Genomic DNA, 15,661 nt, shown 5'->3' on the forward strand with positions numbered 1-15,661 from the left:
AACTGTTATAATTATCTTTATTTTTAAGTATAACGATGTCATAGTATAATGATTTTAACATTTAGCTAAGAAGCAAAAAAGTGTTGAAACTACAGAAGAGGATTAGTACAGAAGAGGATTAGGGCCACCAAAATAAAAAAGGTAGGCACGTCTTTTTTTTTCCTTTCCCAGAATTCTGAGATTAATGTCAGAATTCTTTTTTTTTCTCAGAATTCTGAGTTTTTTTTCAGAATTCTGAGATTAAAGTCAAAATTCAGAGGATTAATGTCAGAATTCTTTTTTCTCAGAATTCTGAGAAAAAATAATTCTGACATTAATCCTCTGGGGTCCAGGGTATAATTGGCCGTTTTGGACTACTTTTGATTTTACCTCTATATTTCACCTTTAACATCTGTTTATCCTGCCTTGATTGGTATCATTATTTTCAGCACAACCTCAAATATCTGAAATTTGATTTTTTTTTCATTTTGACATACTATATTAGCACAATTGATCTAAATTCAGAGAAAAAATTTAAAATCCGAGTAGAATAAAGTTGTATTTTTTACTGCAAAAACCACAAACATGCTTAACGAATCTTGAAATGCAAATAGAAATTGTACATTTCTAAAAATTATACACAAATTTTGCAAACAAGAAAGTTATAGGGTACTATTTACCTAAAAATGCAGCCAAGGCCTCAGGCATTTTTTATAGAATGGCCTGCATTTGTATAGCGCTTTACACTACATTCAGTCATTCACCCATTCACACACGTGATGGCAAGCTGCATTGTAGCCACAGCTGCCCTGGGGCGCACTGACAGAGGCGAGGCTGCTGGACACTGGTGCCACCGGGCCCTCTGACCACCACCAGTAGGCCAACATGGGGTTAGTATCTTGCCCAAGGATATTTGGCATGCAGCCAGGAGGCAGCCTGGGATCAAACCACCAACCTTCTGATTAGTGGCTGACCTGCTCTGCCACCTGAGCTACAGCCACCCCTAGAACCATTGAAAGCTATTTACAGAACAATCAGGTGTGCCGCATCAAATAAGAAGGCACACAAATTATTAGTGCCACTCAAAAACTATCGTTTCTGTCCACTATAAGACAGGAGAATACCACAGGCCTAAACCCTGAAGGTCTGACTACAGGAGGTGTATCAGTCCAGTTTTCCATGTGGAGACAGCGTTTAGACCGCAATCTGCTTTTGGTGGCTTTTTTTGGAGCAAGTGTGACATTCACTAGTAGAACTGACACACAAAACGAAACAATGACTACAGTACACACTAATTATAGCCCCCAAACATGCTCATTTTTTTGATTGGCTGTCATACACTTTAACACCAATAGGGAAGGGGTGTTTTGTCTTTTTCTTTTTTCACTTGCAACCGGAGAGTGTTTGCTAGCGCTGTCCTGAGAAAATGTTTTTAACCGTTCTTCCCGCTGTAAACACCGCTGTTTTGTTCAGAAAAAAGCATCGCATGTATTTTTATCATAACTCTGGTTTTACGTGGCCTATCGAAACAGTTAAAAAACTGGTATATAGTTTGAAGTCCGCACTTTCGATCCAAGTTTAAATGGAGATTCGCTACATCTTGTTGCTGTGTCGTCTTAAATTGGTCATGTGATTTTGACGCGCCAGCACGTCCGTCGACCCCGGAGAGTTAAAGTCAGAATTCTTACTTTTTTCTTAGAATTCTGAGATCAATGTCAGAATTCTGATTTTTTTTTCTCAGAATTCAGACTTTTTTCTAAAAGTTTTTTTTTTCAGAATTCTGAGATTAAAGTCAAAATTCTGACTTTTGTCTCAGAATTCTTTTTTCTCAGAATTGTGACTTTTTTTCTCATAATTCCGAGATTAAAGTCAGAATTCTGAGAAAATAGTCAGAATTCTGACATTACTCTCAGAATTCCAACTTTTTTTTTTAGAATTCTGACTTTTATCTCGGAATTTTGGAAAATAAAAAAAAAGACCTGCCCACTTTTTTTTTCCGGTAGCCCTAATCCTTTTACGTATCTTTCGCATAATCCTCTTCCATACGAAACCACTTGTGATTGAGAAAGCAACTGAAAAGGAGTTTGTCTTCCAATTTTGAGGCTTTACACGATTTAGAGCCCAACTGCGTTATCGACATCCTGATATTATCGAACAACACTAACTATTTGCCAGTTTGTTGTATTGGCATTTATAACATTTAGAAGAAAATTTAGAAGAAAAATAAGAGACAGAAGAAACACCTTTCAACCATGTTATTAGTGTTGATGTTGCATAGTTTGTCCACAAGAGGGCACTCTGCAACTTCCCTACTGGCAACATACGTTTTGATTGCCACAAACACAACAACCAGCCGATCTGAGCAGAGTCCAGCAATATAAATATATAAATGAGTAAATACCTAAGCATCACAAATGTTAGGGAAATTTGTTTCTGTCTCGTGTGTCTGGAAAAAAAAAACAAAATATTGGCTGATATATCAGATTTTTAAATCACAAAATATTGATATCAGTTGCAATGACTAACTGTTATGTCGCTCAGCCTCTAATATGAACATATCCTCCATAGGAGTTTAAAGACACTGTGGATTTTTCCTTGTCAATCTGTAACTAGTCATTATAGGTACCTCAGTGCAACAAATATTTTGTTTACTTTACATTGTTTCAAAATTATTACAAAGTGGAAAGAGTCAAACTTTCCAGGTTTTTCCCAGTAGAAATTTTACCTTTAACAACCACAATGTTGTGAGCCAAAAACCTTTCGACCTTTAAATTCCTGTTTTTGGTACATTAGTATATGTGAGGGGGCAAACTCCTCAAGATGGGTGGTGGTGGTGATGGGTGTATCCATATAAATGGCCCACCCTGTACATCTCCTTCTCATTCACACACATGTATTCTGCCTTGCTTGTACTAACTTTCATTCCTCTTCTCTCCAGAGCATACCTCCACCTCTGCAGGGTCCACCTGCTCCATACTCCCATGTTGTCTGCAAAACTTGTAGTCCCACTCCAACCTAAACCCATCTCTCACTCCTACCGTACACCTCAGCCCTGCCTTGCTGTCCTGATAGATCTCCTGCACCACCCTCACATACTTCTCTGCCACTCCTGACTTCCTCGTGCAATACCACAGTTCCTTTCTCGGCTCCCAATCATTTGCTTTCTCCAGAGCCACAAAGACACAGTGCACTTCCTTCTGACCTTCTTTATACTTCTCCATCCTTCTCCATCAACACTCTCAAAGCAAACACCACATCTTTGCTGCTCTTTCTTGACATACTGCTCAATTCAATTCAATTCAATTTTATTTATATAGCGCCAAATCACAACAAAAGTCGCCTCAAGGTGCTTCATAGATACAGAGAAAAACCCAACAATCATATGACCCCCTATGAGCAGCACTTTGGCAACAGTGGGAAGGAAAAACTCCCTTTTAACAGGAAGAAACCTCCAGCAGAACCAGGCTCAGGGAGGGGCAGGGCCATCTGCTGTGATTGGTTGGGGTGAGAGAAGGAAGACAGGATAAAGACATGCTGTGGAAGAGAGACAGAGGTTAATAACAGATATGATTCAATGCAGAGAGGTCTATTAATACATAGTGAGTGATGCTGCTGCTCACTGATCGTCACCTCACTTCTTAACCTCGCCTTAATAGCTCTTATCCATATTGTCATGATATGGCTCATCAACGTTATCACTCTGTAGTTACTGCAGCTCTGCACGTCACCCTTATTCTTGAAAACTGGTACCAGTACACATTTTCTCTATTCTTAAGACATTGTGTTCAAGTCCACTGCCCCCTCTCCTGGAAATACCTCAACAAATATGTCATCTGGACCTTTCCAGTCTTCATCCTCTTCATAACACCCTAACTTCCTCCTTTCTAATCATCTGCACTTCCTAATACACTTTCCTTTTTTCCTCTATCCATCCTCCTCCTATTTATTTAGTGTCTATGTATTTGGTTTTTATTTGATTTTTTTATATATATACATTAGGGATGCACCAATACCGATACTGGTATCGGGTATCGGGGCCGATACTTTAAAATGTGTGTGTACTCATACTCATAAAAGTTCACCGATACCATGAACCGATACCAACTTATTTCATTAATCAGAGGGTGGCTGGTCATTTCTGTTGTAGTTTTTTAGATTGGCCACTAGGGGGCCAATTATTATTTTATTTATTATTTATTTTATAATAATTATTTTGTTTGTTTGTTTACAATATGGACACTCTGCAATAATTTAAAAGTTTATTTTATTCTCAAACCTAATTTGTATTTATTTTATTCCAAACAGAAGTGTTTATTTATTATTCTGAAAGCTCGAGACAGTGCCAATAGTTCAGTGATATTTTGTAAAATTACAATGTGGAGACTCTGCAATAATTTAACAGAAGTGCTTATTTTTCACTTGAAATTTTTTTGTGGTCATTTTTATTAAGATTTTATTTTTTATCAGCAGCGAATATGATAAAACCTGTCTTCCAATTCATTGCATTTGTGTGTGTGTTGTGGTAGAAGTATCGGTTTTTGTACTCTGTATCGGCAAGTACTCAGATCCAAGTATCGGTATCGTATCGGTTTGAAAAAATTGGTATTGTTGCATCCCTAATATACATATATGCCTGTACAAACATTGCACAACAGAATCGTGGTACCCTCTACCGACAAGTTGTCAGAAGTACAGGAAGTGTGGTGTGGTCCTTCTTATACCCGTCTGCTTGCCTTCTTGTGTGGGTGCGTGTGAAACTGTCTTGAAACTCGTGTTCCCTGCATGCCTTTCCCTTTCTTCAACGTGCTCTTGACTCGATGCTGCCGCTGCAACCTAATCCTCTGATCAGCATGCTGAGAAGAGCACAGACGGGCTGACTGGGCCAGTGGAGAACAGGGGACTGAGGTGCTGCGTTGCTGCGTTGCTCCAGCCACTTTCTCAGATTGTTTCAGCCACTTGTGCTGATGCAGTGGGAACTTCGCTCATTGTTGACCAGGGGTGGAGGTGTAAGGGGGGGCACACACCCCACCCCATCTGCTCAGCATCTATCGCCCTACTGTGATCTCTTCTTCCACAGAGGTGAGAGCTGGGTGAAAGAGAACAAGTTGTCCAACCAAATGTTTAGAAAATGCTAATTTGGTACCTGGACACCGCACACAGATCTTTCCAAAGACAGAATTAAAACATAAACAAGGGCAAGAAAGAACTTTTCCTTAGTTCAGTCTGTCAGGTTCAAGATAACCCAGACAAAGACTGGGGTGAATAGAGTGACTTAAGAGACCAAGGGATTGAGGGGAGTTACTTGGCACACAAACAAAAAGCACTCATCCCTGCGTAGCTTGCAGTGGTCCCAAATCCCCACATTTGTCCGGACAAATTGACTGGACCCCAGGTCTTGTTTGTGTAGCTCCGCTGGTCTGCTGGAGAGGACTTGAGGACAGTGGGGGATACCCCTCCAGCAGGCTTGGCTCATGGGAACAGAACAAATAAGATGTTCAGACCGAGCCTGGCAACAGTCTTTAATTCTTTCTATGGTAAAATCAAGAAACTAACCACCAGGGATACGATGATTGGGTTGTGCCTTAAACGCTTATATGCAGTCTATAGTACCATCCCAATATCAGGAATCTTTCAGGCGGCTGAAAGAAATTTAATGCAACATTTTACAGCCTCTCAGCTTGTTGTTATCTCAGCAGTGTTAGCACACAGTTGGAGTAACCCGTTATTGGGCTCCAAGTGGTACAAAAGAAGTTTGTGGGATCTGGTCTGCTTGTAATTGTGTTCATGGAATCGTGGGTAAAACAAATGAGTTTTTAACGTTTCAGAATCTATAAAAAAGCAAGTTCAATTATTACAATTATGTTAATTCAAGAATAATTTGATGTTATAATAATGACCGCAGATTGTGCCTATCCCAAGCTGTTATTTGAAGCCCGAGCGCTTAGTGTTTTGGGGGTTTTTCATATACAAAAATGATCATTTTACAGAAATGGAAAGATATCTGATGTAGCTATTAGCTAACTTTAATATGCAATCCCAAGCCAAGTAAACACAGCTGTCTTTGTAGCGTTAAAATACATTTTCAGAGTAATAGATACAAGTAGGGTGTTATCAAGCATGCATATTTGACATGCATATTTTGATCCACACCGTTCAATCTGCAGATTACTCCATTTGAATATAAACATACATAAAAATCCTACAAAATATATGGACGTTTTTTAGAATCATGAGGAAACAATATGAAGACTGCAGCTGTTTTCAGACTATTTAGAAGCTTTAATGAAAAGGCAGATATTTTTTGGCCATCTGTTCAGGTAAGTTGTGCAAAACTTTTCAGCAGTGAAGCACTTCGAGTGTATCGGGTTTTTCAAACTTTTCATCTTTTATTTAACAAGTGCAGCACAGTCATCATACTCCTGTGGATAGTGTGAGATGAAGCTGTGGATTGGAGAAACCATCACTGCAGTGACTTTACAGTTACACTGCTTTGTGTCGTTGGAAGGCTTATGGAAGACTGCCATCTAGTGCACACTGTAGGGTTATAAAACAAGTTATCCAAAGTTTATTTCTGTATAATATAAGTGAGCCTATCTTTTTTTTTTTTTTTTAAGAATCAGAGTAAATCACTTTTAATTGTCATGTTAAAACTATGTCACCTACCCAAGAGTGTAAGGTTGGAAAAAACAGAAGAAGCCAGACAAGCCAAGTCAGAGTCATTGTGTACCTACTAGCGTAAATGCTGCTGCTTACCACCAAACATGCTCAATTTTCAGGAGCTAAGCAGGGTCAGGTCTCATTAGCACTTGGATGGGAGAATGTGTGCAAATGTGTGTGTATTTATACACACAGGATAGATTTAAGTTCTCATTGACATATTTTAAAAGACAAGAAAAGCAAAAGAAAAGGAAAACACAGGGTCATAAATCACATCTTGTTATAATTACCCAAAATGTGTTCTAAACCCCCAAACCGTTCCTTTTATACCTGACTTTTAGGACCTCCAAGCCTGTAGTTATGTTTATTATCAGTTAGAGCCCCTCCTCATTGTTCTTCTTCTTTGGTGCAACCCTATAAATACAGTGTACCCCTCTGGCCTCTCCCCTTTTCTACAATTCCCCTGTGGGAGAGGTGGGTGTCATTTCTTTCCAACACTGTAAAACACACATATAATTCATATTTAGCCACCCTGATGTTTCTGATTGCAATTTTATGTGTTCTAGGGAACGTGAACGCTAAGACAAGGTCTTAAATAATCAGGCCCCATCTTATCTTAATGACCTTGTAGTACCATATCACCCTATTAGAGCACTTCGCTCTCACACTGCAGGCCTACTTGTTGTTCCTAGAGTATTTAAAAGTAGAATGGGAGGCAGAGCCTTCAGTTTTCAGGCCCCTCTTCTGTGGAACCAGCTTCCAGTTTGGATTCAGGAGACAGACACTATCTCTACTTTCAAGATTAGGCTTAAAACTTTCCTTTTTGCTAAAGCATATAGTTAGGGCTGGACCAGGTGACCCTGAATCCTCCCTTAGTTATGCTGCAATAGATGTAGGCTGCCGGGGGATTCCCATGATGCATTGAGTTTTTCCTTTCCAGTCACCTTTCTCACTCACTATGTATTAACAGACCTCTCTGCATTGAATCATATCTGTTATTAACCTCTGTCTCTCTTCCACAGCATGTCTTTATCCTGTCTTCCTTCTCTCACCCCAACTGGTCGCAGCAGATGGCCCCGCCCCTCCCTGAGCCTGGTTCTGCTGGAGGTTTCTTCCTGTTAAAAGGGAGTTTTTCCTTCCCACTGTTGCCAAAGTGCTGCTCATAGGGGGTCATATGATTGTTGGGTTTTTCTCTGTATCTATGAAGCGCCTTGAGGCGACTTTTGTTGTGATTTGGCGCTAAATAAATAAAATTGAATTAAATTGAATTGAATAACATGAATAGATAATTCTTGCTAGCTTGGAAGTTGTGGTGGGTTGAGCTAACCCTCTTCCCCACTGTTTGTATTTGGTCATAGGAGCTGGAGTGGGCAAGCTATTTATTTGGAGGTCTTTCTTTCTTTTACCTTTTATCGTCAGGTATGTCGGATTTCGTGTTGTTGGGTTTCTTTTTAATCTTATGTCAAATATGTTACGTGTAAATTCATACTTTATGTTTAATGTAAAAAATAAATGCCACCCCTTTTCTACAATTCCCCTGTGGGAGAGGAGCTGGAGTGGGCAAGCTATTTATTTAGAGGTCTTTCTTTCTTTTACCTTTTATCGTCAGACACAACGCAGAACCACACCGGTTACACTCTGACTCCTTGAAAACAAAAGCTGTGCCCTTTTTGTTATGTCACCATATTATTTAGTAACTTGAACCATATTTGTGTGTGCAAACGTCAAGGGGTGCTATAGCTTTATCTTTGATTTATCTTTGCCCACACAAAGATGGTAATGGCGTGGCAGTACTAATTCTTCATATATTCTTATCATGTTTGGTTAGAACTCCCAGTCCGGTAAATTAAAAACATTTCAATCCAGTAGAAAACTTCTAATAATAAATATATTTTCAGTTTGAGCCCAGCTGAAATATATTTATCTTAACCTCCTAGCACTGGCATCCACATATGTGGACATCACATTTTGGGTTATTTAGACCAAAATACTAAATTTTGCTCTACAAGGGCCTGATATCCACTTACAAGGACATTATACTGACTCTGTTCTATCAAAATTTTAAAGGAATATCCTCATATGTGGCTCTCATTTTTCTTAGAAACAAAAATCAGGTAACAAAAATAATAAAAATCTGGTAATTCTTTGTTTTTACATTCATCGGGCCCCAATGTGCCCAAATATCAAAGAGAAATTAAAAATGCATGCTGTGGAAGAGTTCGGGTCTTAGGAGGTTAAATAACCTAAACTTTTGGACCAGAAAACCAAATTAAAACAAAGGACAATACTCATCCAGGTTTCAAAAAACTAAAAACATATAGCACGGAATATGTGTTTTAGCTTCTCTACGAATCCCAAGTTGTTAAAATCTGATTCATTTCGAAGAAATAAATCAAAATACGCCAACATAGTTAGCATATATATATATATATATATATATATATATATATATATATATATATATATATATATATATATATATACCATATAAAAGGCCATCTTGTGATGCCAACAACCGCTTACGGCCACACCACCCTGAACACGCCCGATCTCGTCTGATCTCGGAAGCTAAGCAGGGTCGGGCCTGGTCAGTACTTGGATGGGAGACCGCCTGGGAATACCAGGTGCTGTAAGCTTTTTCATTCATACACCAGGGGCCGCTGTTGCTCTTCATGACAGTACAGAGCGTTTTTTTTAAAGTGAGACTTAATAAATTTTCATCTTTTCTCTATTGTTTTTTAATTTAGCAGGTAATATTTATTATTACTATATCAGTTCTGGGGGTTTTATATGTTCAAACAAAATACACGTCAAGTAATACTGCCTCCAACCTCTTCACATAGACACATACTGCACACACACAGCATGCTCAGTTGTTTCAGTTCATCAGCTGCCACAAGACAACTTAACAACGTGTGCATTATAATACTCTTAACCCTCCTGTGTGCTAAAGACTATACACCCTACTTACTGGTTTTTGTTACATCAGTGTGCCACCCAATTAATTTGTGTGTTTGTTCTGCAGATCCACATCGCCCAGGCTGCCAAAAACGTGTGTGCTCTTAATGAGCTCGTTCTCATCTCTCTGCCATCAAGAGTGAGCATTGGTTAATGGTCATCATGTGACCAATGCATGCCAGCTTCTTTCACTTAGCAAAATTGTGATTAAACGTTAAACGTTTTGTTAAGGGGCACGGCAAGACCATACACACACATTTTTAAAAAATTAACAAAAAATGCCTGAAGAAACGGGCACTTTGGATACCTAAGAAGACAGGGGCAGGTGCTCATGCCCCCTCCCCCCCTGCACATGCATTACTGTTACTAATATTAATATTGATGCATGTTCACGGTGGTATGGCCATAACCCCAGGATATTTTTATGTCATGCTGATTTGTATTTTTGTTGTTGTCGTTGTTGTTGTTGTTGTTGATTAAAAAAAAATGGATCCAACCTAAAGGTCTTCTATGTTTTGAAACTCATGACACTCTATAGTCTTCTGTTGGATTTGAACACTTTTAATTTATAGCATTATAACACTGTTATAATCCTGTCATCACTGTCTTTAATTGAATTGAATTAATTTCATTGAATAAACAAAGTCTTAATCTAAAGACAGAAGTTAGCAAGCATTATACTTTGATACATAAACAGCCTTTTCATGAGTTCTGTTATACAGTAAGACAACCATCGAAGGACCCAGTCCCTTCTGATCTTGGAAGGTAATTGGAATTAGGCCCTGCGTAGTACTTGCGTGACAAGCTCCAGTGGGTGTTGCTGCATCTTTTACTGGAGACAATTTTGAAAAGCAGGGATGTCAAAAATCACCAAGGATCGAAATTCACTTATTCACTTAATTTCAGTTATGAATAGTATTTAAAAAAAACAGCAATGATTTTAGAAAACCATCTTTGACAAATATTATCGTTGTCAATATTGTTGTCTTTTAATAGATGGATAAGCACCTCGAGTCTACTGTTGTGATTTACAGTTGATTTGAATTGAACTGAATTAAATGTCTCCATTATCACACGTTAACTTTATTTCTTTTTATTATTTCACCATATTATTTAGTAAAGCAGCAAATACGAAGCACAAAAATTCGGAAAGTACCAATATATTACAGCAGCGCCCCCTGGTGCATAAAGAAAAAGCTTACAGCACCTGGTATTCCCAGGCGGTCTCCCATCCAAGTACTGACCAGGCCCGACCCTGCTTAGCTTCCGAGATCAGACGTGTTCAGGGTGGTATGGCCGTAAGCAACAGTTTCACCCACGTGAAGTCTATTTATGCATCTCAGTGTTCATTGCGTTTAGTTTTAGATTGTCACAGTAATCGAATTGTGAATTAAAAACGTGCAAAACTGATTGGAAAAAAAAGATATACAGGTTGAGGCCTTTTTAACAATGAAATGTAGCAGTCAATATACTTCTCGGGTTTCCCAAAATAAGAATATGGCGGAAAGAACAAAATAATAAGCTACAAATGTACATTAAATTTGTTTTAGTTTCCAGTTCATAGCCTTTGTTGTTACATATAAATATGTTTCCTGTTGGCTTGATAGTCGCTTACGGCCATACCACCCTGAACACGCCCGATCTCGTCTGATCTCGGAAGCTAAGCAGGGTCGGGCCTGGTCAGTACTTGGATGGGAGACCGCCTGGGAATACCAGGTGCTGTAAGCTTTTGCTTTCATACACCAGGGGGCGCTGTTGCTCCTCATCGGGGGACACAGCTATGGGGGAAAAGACTGAGAGGTAAAATTGTATATATTTATCCAAAATGGCTGTTTGTGTGGGTTTTACTTGCACTAAGTTCAACATTTCATTGTACCTCTGATCACATTAAGATCATGAGAGGTGGGAGAGTTTTTCTTTTTTGGGTGGACGTGTTGGGCTGCACATAGCTAGAACCTGCCTCAGTGTAAGTTATCATGCTCAGAAGTAATGATCTGGTATCATTGCTGAAAATATACAGCAATCAAATTACAAATTACATCAAGGGCCAGTGACCTGCAGGTTTTAGATGTGTCCTTGATCCAACACAGATGATTTAAATGGCTAAAAAAAAGCCTCCTCGGCATGTCTTGAAGTTCGCTAGAGGCCTGGTGATGAACTAATCATTTGACTCAGGTGTGTTGGCCCAGGGTGAGATCTAAAACCTGCAGGACACTGGCCCTTGAGGCCTGGAGTTCCCCACCCCTGTCATAGATGATGACAGAAGAGTGGATGAAAAACTCAACTATCAGCAATGTGGAGGTGAAAAAAGAGTGATTAGAAGAGTGGGAAGATGGTTTTATTGAGGGGGTAGGCCTAAGGAGATGGGAGGAGACAGATACGTAAAATAATCAGTATTTCCGCTACAAGAACACTGAATTGTAAAAATGTTAACGTGTGCCTATTTGAGGAAGTCCTTGTTGAAAGAATTTTTCATGTCACATTTACACATTTCTTGTCCTATCCTATCCTATTTGTCCTATACTATTTTTCAGCTTTAAAAAGGTTTTGATTCGTATACAAAGCAGGATTTGTAGTGGTCGTTATCAAGGTACTTAACTAAAGCTAAACTGAATAATAGTTTTTATTAATAATTTTTAAAACGAACAAAAAAAAAGTATTGTCAGAAGTGGGATTCGAACCCACGCCTCCAATCGGAGACCAGAAGTCCCGTGCTGAGGAAGGTTTGTCACCTTGAGTCTGGCGCCTTAGACCGCTCGGCCATCCTGACAACTGCGATCCCCGGCCGTCAGAAAGCTGTTTCACTGCTGCTAACCAAAGTTTGCAGCTGAGACTTTGTATCACTTTGAAAAGACAAGCGGCATTTTTTTTAAAGAGTTTAGCGTAGATTTCATTAAAAACCTTAAGTTTGTTTGGGTTACGGCTCACTTTTATTTTCTGTTTTTATTTCGTCTTTCCGTTAATAAGAAAAACATAAAGGCACCACCAGGAAGAGAAAAAACAATACTCAACTAGCCGACCTGTGTTGAGAATTGGACTAAATAGCTATAAATATGCTTCATGTTAGCGCCACACTCGCTTACGACCATACCACCCTGAACACGTTGCATTACATTTGTTTTAGCGTCCAGCCTTTGTTGTCACATATAAATATGCTTCCTGTTACTATGACAGTCGCTTACGGCCATACCACCCTGAACACGCCCGATCTCGTCTGATCTCGGAAGCTAAGCAGGGCCGGGCCTGGTCAGTACTTGGATGGGAGACCGCCTGGGAATACCAGGTGCTGTAAGCTTTTTTTTCATTTATACACCAGGCGGCGCTGTTGCTTCGTTACAACAAAGCTTTCAAAGCAATAACAGTACTTGACAATGTTCGTTTTTATCCTTTTTTTCTGTCACAGGATATCACGAGAGCACTTCCTTTTGTACACCAGGGGGAGCTGCTGCTACACCATTGTAGACGACTTTGACAAAACATTTGGCAAGACGTCTGAAAGAAGGAAATTCATTTATTCATCATTAAATAAATAGTAGAAAAAAATAAAGAAAATCTCGATTGACGAATAAAGATTTGAACGAGAAAAATTTCGTATAAAATGGGTTGTGACCCATGCAAAATCAATATATTGATTAATAGGTGAAAATTGGTAAACTGAAGTCTTTTTGGGTGGGGGGTTCCTGTTTATTTATAGAATTTTTACATGTAGTTTGATATATCAGGCCTAATAAAACAAGTACCAAGTGATTTTTGAGAACTACTAAACAGCATATAACTAATACCCATCCCAATGTCCAATCCAATAACAGAAATAAATAAGTAAATGAAACACACAGAGAGAGACCGCCCCTCAATTAAAAAAACAACAACAACAACAAAAAACCAAGGTACTCAAAATGATATAAATGATAAATTGCTGCCACAGCTGTGAAAACCTATTAGCATTTCCTCTGAGCCTGAATTTTATTTTCTCCATTTTTAAAAAGAACATAAAATCTTTCAGGGTGAGAAGTTTTTCAAGACCGCAAAATTCTACGTTGTGCCAGCATTGAAGTGAAAGCTATAACGGCTAAGGTTTAGGGTGGAATCGTCAGAAACACAAAAAAGGCAACTAGTGGACAAGGATTGTGTAACACTCAAAACATGAGAGAGCACTTCAAAATAAAAGGTCCAATATAACTGAAGTGTTGGGCAGGTAAAAAAACAAACAAACTTATGAGTTAATTAACAGGTAGGAGGTTTTGCATCTGTTGCACAGGTCAGGAATGCCGGCGTATATTTTAGATGTGTAAATCTGTATACTGTCTTAAACTGAATATGCACATGAAAATGAGGTATGAATTCTGTTCATTACTTTGTCCCAGTAATCTTCGCCAGACCTAAGAAGTTCCTGCTCCCAGGTGGAAACAATTTTTTTGGTTGAGTAATTACCCGATGCCGTAATTAAAGTATATATTTGTGATATAAGAGCCTTCCTGTGAGGCCTCAGCTCAAATAAGTCTTTCCACCAATGATTGGGGATAGAAGATGCACAGTGTCCTATTTGGAAATAGCGCAACAAATGATAGCAGGGCAAATCGTACAAAGAATTCAGGGCACTAAAGCTGAGAAACTTTAATACCCTTTCTTGCCCATATACAGAAGGAGGAGTCCACCATGGATGGGGGGAAGAGGTGGTTGTTACAGATTGGGGCCAGAGCAGAGGCAGAGACTGAACTGAAGTGAAGTGACGCTGGAATTGTTACCATATTTTAGAGATGCAATTACAACATTGTTATCTGTAAACTGTAACAGGGAAACAGGAAGGGATGAAAATAATAGTGCTGAAAGTGAGATAGAGAGACATGATTGAGCCTCGAGGCAACAACAAGTAGCCTGAGGATCATTCAGCGAATAAGTACATTCAAATGCTTTTGAATGTTGGCTGCCCAGTAATAAAACATCAAGTTGGGTAGAGCTAGACCACCACCTGTTGTAGTGAGGTCATACTAATCCTGGGGGTCTTGTTTGCCCATATAAATGATGAAATCAGTGGGAAATAACAGTGGGATAGACTGAAAAAGAAATCTGAAGAAATGAATATGGGTAGAATATTCATTTTTATAATATTAATCCTACCAAGAAGTTATACAGGAAGGTTTGCTGACCTTTGAAAAGCCAGCCTTACATAGGTTAGCAATGATTAAATGAGCTGGTAATATGTACTCCTGGATATCTGAGGCCAGAAGACGGTAAACTCAAGTTTTTAAGCATATATTATAAATTATCAGTTCAAGACCGAGACGGAGATCTAAGTAAGTAAAATACATAACAGTGTTTTAAGCACAGACTCGACTTTTTATTTATTTATTTATTTATTGTCTCTGGTAGCACTTTACATGTAGTTAAACTGACATGTGATTATGAATAAATTACCCTGAAGGAGAAATGTGCGGATTATAAACTACGATTCTGTTTCTGTATTTTATTTTTAAACGTAAACACGGTTTAATAGTAGTAGTAAAAATGCATAGTAGTCTTAAAACATGTCAGCGTTTTAAGACTGTAGTGTTTTTTCATTTGTGGAGAAGGGACGATAATGTATCCTGTAAGGTGACATGTTATGTAAACGTAGTAGGCGAAGAACGACGAAAGAAAGCAGCATAGCCCACAGAAAGAAAGAAAAAAGTATTGTCAGAAGTGGGATTCGAACCCACGCCTCCAGTCGGAGACCAGAAGTCCCGTTTCACAGGAAGGTTTAACCTTGAGTCTGGCGCCTTAGACCACTCGGCCATCCTGACAACTCTGTCGAACGAGCCGAAACAAACAGTCATATAATTACAACTCACTGTGCCACGATTGCGCCTGCCAGAGATGCATCGAACAGCCATTTCTCCTTTAGGTTCTTTAGCATCAGTTCAAACTGAGCTTAAATTAGTTTGTTTAAATGAAAGGATGGTTTGTTTCGCAGCTGTTTACGGAACAGCAGTAAGCGAACATTCCCGCCAGGGGCAGTATACATACGTTATGAAATATACTTCCGGTGCTTATACACGTGATTCTCCGCCCATCTCTCACTACAGACCTT

General features: G+C 39.0%; 1 long non-coding RNA gene, 5 other non-coding genes and 1 pseudogene across 6 annotated transcripts in view; 3 read left to right on the forward strand and 4 right to left on the reverse strand.

The window, feature by feature from the left end:
- LOC146500033 (uncharacterized) overlaps positions 1 to 15,661 on the reverse strand; it is a 347,579-nt gene that overhangs the window by 133,779 nt on the left and 198,139 nt on the right. The window lies entirely within an intron of this gene.
- On the forward strand, positions 9,154 to 9,272 carry LOC146500039 (5S ribosomal RNA). The gene has a single exon (XR_014870020.1). It is a non-coding gene; the product is annotated as a 5S ribosomal RNA (ribosomal RNA).
- Positions 10,790 to 10,898, reverse strand: LOC146500040 (5S ribosomal RNA; annotated as a pseudogene).
- LOC146500041 (5S ribosomal RNA) lies at positions 11,204 to 11,322 on the forward strand. Its single transcript, XR_014870026.1, has one exon. It is a non-coding gene; the product is annotated as a 5S ribosomal RNA (ribosomal RNA).
- Positions 12,255 to 12,364, reverse strand: trnal-caa (transfer RNA leucine (anticodon CAA)). The gene is made up of 2 exons: positions 12,327 to 12,364; positions 12,255 to 12,300 (listed from the first exon to the last, which is right to left on the reverse strand). It is a non-coding gene; the product is annotated as a tRNA-Leu (tRNA).
- Positions 12,771 to 12,889, forward strand: LOC146500043 (5S ribosomal RNA). Its single transcript, XR_014870027.1, has one exon. It is a non-coding gene; the product is annotated as a 5S ribosomal RNA (ribosomal RNA).
- trnal-caa (transfer RNA leucine (anticodon CAA)) lies at positions 15,266 to 15,374 on the reverse strand. The gene is made up of 2 exons: positions 15,337 to 15,374; positions 15,266 to 15,311 (listed from the first exon to the last, which is right to left on the reverse strand). It is a non-coding gene; the product is annotated as a tRNA-Leu (tRNA).

This window comes from Neolamprologus multifasciatus, chromosome 16, assembly GCF_963576455.1.
Source record: "Neolamprologus multifasciatus chromosome 16, fNeoMul1.2, whole genome shotgun sequence".
NCBI classification, from domain to species: domain Eukaryota; kingdom Metazoa; phylum Chordata; class Actinopteri; order Cichliformes; family Cichlidae; genus Neolamprologus; species Neolamprologus multifasciatus.